The sequence below is a fragment of the Oncorhynchus nerka genome, linkage group LG20 (genome assembly GCF_034236695.1).
Source record: "Oncorhynchus nerka isolate Pitt River linkage group LG20, Oner_Uvic_2.0, whole genome shotgun sequence".
NCBI lineage: Eukaryota > Metazoa > Chordata > Actinopteri > Salmoniformes > Salmonidae > Oncorhynchus > Oncorhynchus nerka.
The window spans coordinates 3143880-3150196 of NC_088415.1; positions in this window are offsets into that span (position 1 = coordinate 3143880).

Here is a 6317-nt window from a genome sequence, read left to right on the forward strand (position 1 = left end):
GTTACCCCTAATTGGGCAAGGAGCGTTACCCCTAATTGGGCAAGGAGCGTTACCCCTAATTGGGCAAGGAGCGTTACCCCTAATTGGGCAAGGAGCGTTACCCCTAATTGGGCAAGGAGCGTTACCCCTAATTGGGCAAGGAGCGTTACCCCTAATTGGGCAAGGAGCGTTACCCTTAATTGGACAAGGAGCGTTACCCCTAATTGGGCAAGGAGCGTTACCCCTAATTGGGCAAGGAGCGTTACCTCTAATTGGGCAAGGAGCGTTACCTCTAATTGGGCAAGGAGCGTTACCCCTAATTGGGCAAGGAGCGTTACCCCTAATTGGGCAAGGAGCGTTACCCTTAATTGGGCAAGGAGCGTTACCCCTAATTGGGCAAGGTAATTGGGCAAGGAGCGTTACCACTAATTGGGCAAGGAGCGTTACCCTTAATTGGGCAAGGAGCGTTACCCCTAATTGGGCAAGGAGCGTTACCCCTAATTGGGCAAGGAGCGTTACCCCTAATTGGGCAAGGAGCGTTACCCCTAATTGGGCAAGGAGCGTTACCCCTAATTGGGCAAGGAGCGTTACCCCTAATTGGGCAAGGAGCGTTACCCCTAATTGGGCAAGGAGCGTTACCCTTAATTGGACAAGGAGCGTTACCCCTAATTGGGCAAGGAGCGTTACCCCTAATTGGGCAAGGAGCGTTACCTCTAATTGGGCAAGGAGCGTTACCTCTAATTGGGCAAGGAGCGTTACCCCTAATTGGGCAAGGAGCGTTACCCCTAATTGGGCAAGGAGCGTTACCCCTAATTGGGCAAGGAGCGTTACCCTAATTGGGCAAGGAGCGTTACCCCTAATTGGGCAAGGAGCGTTACCCCTAATTGGGCAAGGAGCGTTACCCCTAATTGGGCAAGGAGCGTTACCCCTAATTGGTCAAGGAGCGTTACCCCTAATTGGACAAGGAGCGTTACCCCTAATTGGGCAAGGAGCGTTACCCCTAATTGGGCAAGGAGCGTTACCTCTAATTGGGCAAGGAGCGTTACCTCTAATTGGGCAAGGAGCGTTACCTCTAATTGGGCAAGGAGCGTTACCCCTAATTGGGCAAGGAGCGTTACCCCTAATTAGGCAAGGAGCGTTACCCTTAATTGGGCAAGGAGCGTTACCCCTAATTGGGCAAGGAGCGTTACCCCTAATTGGGCAAGGAGCGTTACCCCTAATTGGGCAAGGAGCGTTACCCTTAATTGGGCAAGGAGCGTTACCTCTAATTGGGCAAGGAGCGTTACCCTTAATTATATACTACTATACTACTAATGTTACTACTATACTATACTAATGTTATTACTGTACTATACTAATGTTATTACTGTACTATACTAATGTCATTACTGTACTATACTAATGTTATTACTGTACTATACTAATGTTACTACTATACTATACTAATGTTACTACTATACTGCCAGTGTTACTACTGTACTATACTAATGTCATTACTGTACTATACTAATGTTATTACTGTACTATACTATACTCATGTTATTACTGTACTATACTAATGTTATTACTGTACTATACTATACTCATGTTATGACTGTACTGTACTAATGTTATTACTGTACTATACTAATGTTATTACTGTACTATACTCATGTTATTACTATACTATACTAATGTTATTACTATACTACTAATGTTATTACTATACTAATGTTATTACTGTACTATACTAATGTTATTACTGTACTATACTATACTCATGTTATTACTGTACTATACTAATGTTATTACTGTACTATACTAATGTTATTACTGTACTATACTAATGTTATTACTGTACTATACTAATGTTATTACTGTACTATACTATACTCATGTTATTACTGTACTATACTAATGTCATTACTGTACTATACTAATGTTATTACTATACTACTAATGTTATTACTATACTACTAATGCTATTACTCTACTACTAATGTTATTACTATACTATACTAATGTTATTACTATACTACTAATGTTATTACTATACTATACTAATGTTATTACTATACTACTAATGTTATTACTATACTAATGTTATTACTATACTATACTAATGTTATTACTGTACTATACTAATGTTATTACTATACTACTAATGTTATTACTATACTAATGTTATTACTATACTAATGTTATTACTATACTAATGTTATTACTATACTACTAATGTTATTACTATACTACTAATGTTATTACTGTACTATACTAATGTTATTACTATACTACTAATGTTATTACTATACTATACTAATGTTATTACTATACTATACTAATGTTATTACTATACTATACTAATGTTATTACTATACTACTAATGTTATTACTATACTATACTAATGTTATTACTATACTACTAATGTTATTACTGTTCTGGGACACTCACACACAAATACACACATACGCATGCACACGCACACACACACACACACACACACACACGCGCGCACGCAGGCAATGAGGAGGCTGGGAGGAGGGTGGGAGGAGGCAGGAAGGAGGGTGGGAGGAGGTTGGGAGGAGGCAGGAAGGAGGCAGGGAGGAGGGTGGGAGGAGGGTGGGAGGAGTGTGGGAGGAGGCTGGGAGGAGGCAGGAAGGAGGCAGGGAAGAGGGTGGGAGGAGGGTGGGAGGAGTCAGGGAGGAGGGTGGGAGGAGGGTGGGAGGAGGCAGGGAGGAGGGTGGGAGGAGGGTGGGAGGAGGCAGGGAGGAGGGTGGGAGGAGGCAGGGAGGAGGGTGGGAGGAGGGTGGGAGGGAGGAGGGTGGGAGGAGGGTGTGAGGAGGCAGAGAGGAGGGGGGAGGAGGGTGGGAGGAGGCAGGGGAGGAGGGTGGGAGGAGGCAGGAGGAGGCAGGGAAGAGGATGGGAGGAGGCAGGGAGGAGGGTGGGAGGAGGCAGGAAGGAGGCAGGGAAGAGGGTGGGAGGAGGCAGGAAGGAGGCAGGAAGGAGGCAGGAAGGGTGCAGGGAGATGGCAGGGAGGAGGGTGGGAGGAGGCAGGGAGGAGGCAGGAAGGAGGCAGGGAGGAGGCAGGAAGGAGGCAGGAAGGAGGCAGGGAAGAGGGTGGGAGGAGGCAGGAAGGAGGCAGGGAAGAGGGTGGGAGGAGGCAGGAAGGAGGCAGGAAGGAGGCAGGGGAAGAGGGGTGGGAGGAGGCAGGAAGGAGGCAGGGAGGAGGGTGGGAGGAGGCAGGGAGGAGGGTGGGAGGAGGGTGGGAGGAGGCAGGGAGGAGGGTGGAGGAGGCAGGAAGGGTGCAGGGAGATGGCAGGGAGGAGGGTGGGGAGGAGGTTGGGAGGAGGGTGGGAGGAGGCATGGAGGGTTCAGGAGGAGGCAGAATGGAGGCTGGGAGGAAGCTAGGAGGAGGCAGGGAGATGGCAGCAAGAAGGCAGGGAGGAGGCTGGGAGGAGGCTGGGAGGAGGCAGGAGGAGGCTGGGAGGAGGCTGGGAGGATGCAGGAAGGGTGCAGGGAGATGGCAGGGAGGAGGGGGTGGGAGGAGGCAGGAAGGAGGCAGGGAAGAGGGTGGGAGGAGGCAGGGAGGAGGCAGGGAGGAGGGTGGGAGGAGGGTGGGAGGAGGCAGGAAGGATAAGGGAAGAGGGTGGGAGGAGGGTGGGAGGAGGATGGGAGGAGGGTGGGAGGAGGGTGGGAGGAGCCAGGAAGGAGGCAGGAAGGAGGCAGGGAAGAGGGTGGGAGGAGGCAGGGAGGAGGGTGGGAGGAGGCAGGAAGGAGGCAGGGAGGAGGAGGGTGGGAGGAGGCAGGAAGGAGGCAGGGAGGAGGGGAGGAGGGGTGGGAGGAGGGTGGGAGGAGGCAGGAAGGAGGCAGGGAGGAGGGTGGGAGGAGGCAGGGAAGAGGGTGGGAGGAGGCAGGAAGGAGGGTGGGAGGAGGCAGGAAGGAGGCAGGGGAGGAGGGTGGGAGGAGGCAGGAAGGAGGCAGGGAAGAGGGTGGGGCAGGGAGGGTGGCAGGAAGGAGGCAGGGAAGAGGGTGGGAGGAGGCAGGAAGGAGGCAGGGAAGAGGGTGGGAGGAGGCAGGAAGGAGGGCAGGGAGGAGGGAGGAGGGTGGGAGGAGGCAGGAAGGAGGCAGGGGAGGAGGGTGGGAGGAGGCAGGAAGGAGGCAGGGAAGAGGGTGGGAGGAGGCAGGAAGGAGGCAGGGAGGAGTGTGGGAGGAGGCAGGAAGGAGGCAGAGAGGGGAGGGAGGCAGGAAGGAGGGTGGGAGGAGGCAGGAAGGAGGCAGGGAGGAGGGTGGGAGGAGGCAGGAAGGAGGCAGGGAAGAGGGTGGGAGGAGGCAGGAAGGAGGCAGGGAAGAGGGGTGGGAGGAGGCAGGGAGGAGTGTGGGAGGAGGCAGGAAGGAGGCAGAGAGGGAGGCAGGAAGGAGGGTGGGAAGAGGGTGGGAGGAGGCAGGAAGGAGGCAGGGAGGAGGGGTGGGAGGAGGCAGGAAGGAGGCAGGGAGGGGGGGGGAGGAGGCAGGAAGGAGGCAGGGAGGAGGGTGGGAGGAGGCAAGAAGGAGGCAGGGAGGAGGGTGGGAGGAGTGTGGGAGGAGGCTGGGAGGATGCAGGAAGGAGGCAGGGAAGAGGGTGGGAGGAGGAGGGTGGGGAGGAGGCAGGAAGGAGGCAGGGAAGAGGGGTGGGAGGAGGGAAGGAGGCAGGAAGGAGGCAGGGAGGAGTGTGGGAGGAGGCAGGAAGGAGGCAGAGAGGAGGCAGGAAGGAGGGTGGGAGGAGGGTGGGAGGAGGCAGGAAGGAGGCAGGGAGGAGGGTGGGAGGAGGCAGGAAGGAGGAGGCAGGGAAGAGGGGTGGGAGGAGGCAGGAAGGAGGCAGGGAAGAGGGTGGGAGGAGGCAGGAAGGGGAGGGTGGGAGGAGTGTGGGAGGAGGCAGGAAGGAGGCAGAGAGGAGGCAGGAAGGAGGGTGGGAAGAGGGGTGGGAGGAGGCAGGAAGGAGGCAGGGAGGAGGGTGGGAGGAGGCAGGAAGGAGGCAGGGAGGAGGGTGGGAGGAGGCAGGAAGGAGGCAGGGAGGAGGGGATGGGAGGGAGGAGGCAGGGGAGGAGGTTTGGAGGAGTGTGGGAGGAGGCTGGGAGGATGCAGGAAGGAGGCAGGGAAGAGGGTGGGAGGAGGCAGGGAGGAGGGTGGGAGGAGGCAGGAAGGAGGCAGGGAGGAGGGGTGGGAGGAGGTTGGGAGGAGGGTGGGAGGAGGCAGGGAGGAGGGTGGGAGGATGCAGGAAGGGTGCAGGGAGATGGCAGGGAGGAGGGAGGGTGGGAGGAGGGTGGGAGGAGGCAGGGAGGAGGGTGGGAGGAGGCAGGAAGGAGGGCAGGGAAGAGGGGTGGGAGGAGGGTGGGAGGAGGCAGGGGAGGAGGGTGGGAGGAGGGTGGGAGGAGGCAGAGAGGAGGGTGGGAGGAGGGTGGGAGGAGGCAGGGAGGAGGGTGGGAGGGGAGGCAGGGAGGAGGCAGGGAAGAGGGTGGGAGCAGGCAGGGAGGAGGGTGGGAGGAGGCAGGAAGGAGGCAGGGAAGAGGGGCTGGGAGGAGGCAGGGAGGAGGGTGGGAGGAGGCAGGAAGGGTGCAGGGAGATGGGAGGAGGCAGGGAGGAGGGTGGGAGGAGGGTGGGAGGAGGGCAGGGAGGAGGGGGGAGGAGGCAGGAGGAGGGTGGGAGGAGGCAGGATGGAGGCAGGGAGGAGGCAGGAAGGAGGCAGGAAGGAGGCAGGGAAGATGGTGGGAGGAGGCAGGAAGGAGGCAGGAAGGAGGCAGGGAAGAGGGTGGGAGGAGGCAGGAAGGAGGCAGGGAGGAGGCAGGAAGGAGGCAGGAAGGAGGCAGGGAAGAGGGTGGGAGGAGGCAGGAAGGAGGCAGGGAGGAGGGTGGGAGGAGGCAGGGAGGAGGGTGGGAGGAGGGTGGGAGGAGGCAGGGAGGAGGGTGGGAGGAGGCAGGAAGGGTGCAGGGAGATGGCAGGGAGGAGGGTGGGAGGAAGCTGGGAGGAGGCAGGGAGATGGCAGCAAGGAGGCAGGGAGGAGGCTGGGAGGAGGCAGGGAGGAGGCTGGGAGGAGGGTGGGAGGAGGCAGGAAGGGTTCAGGGAGGAGGCAGAATGGAGGCTGGGAGGAAGCTGGGAGGAGGCAGGGAGATGGCAGCAAGGAGGCAGGGAGGAGGCTGGGAGGAGGCAGGGAGGAGGCTGGGAGGAGGGTGGGAGGAGGCAGGAAGGGTTCAGGGAGGAGGCAGAATGGAGGCTGGGAGGAAGCTGGGAGGAGGCAGGGAGATGGCAGCAAGGAGGCAGGGAGGAGGCTGGGAGGAGGCAGGGAAGAGGGTGGGAGCAGGCAGGGAGGAGGGTGGGAGGAGGC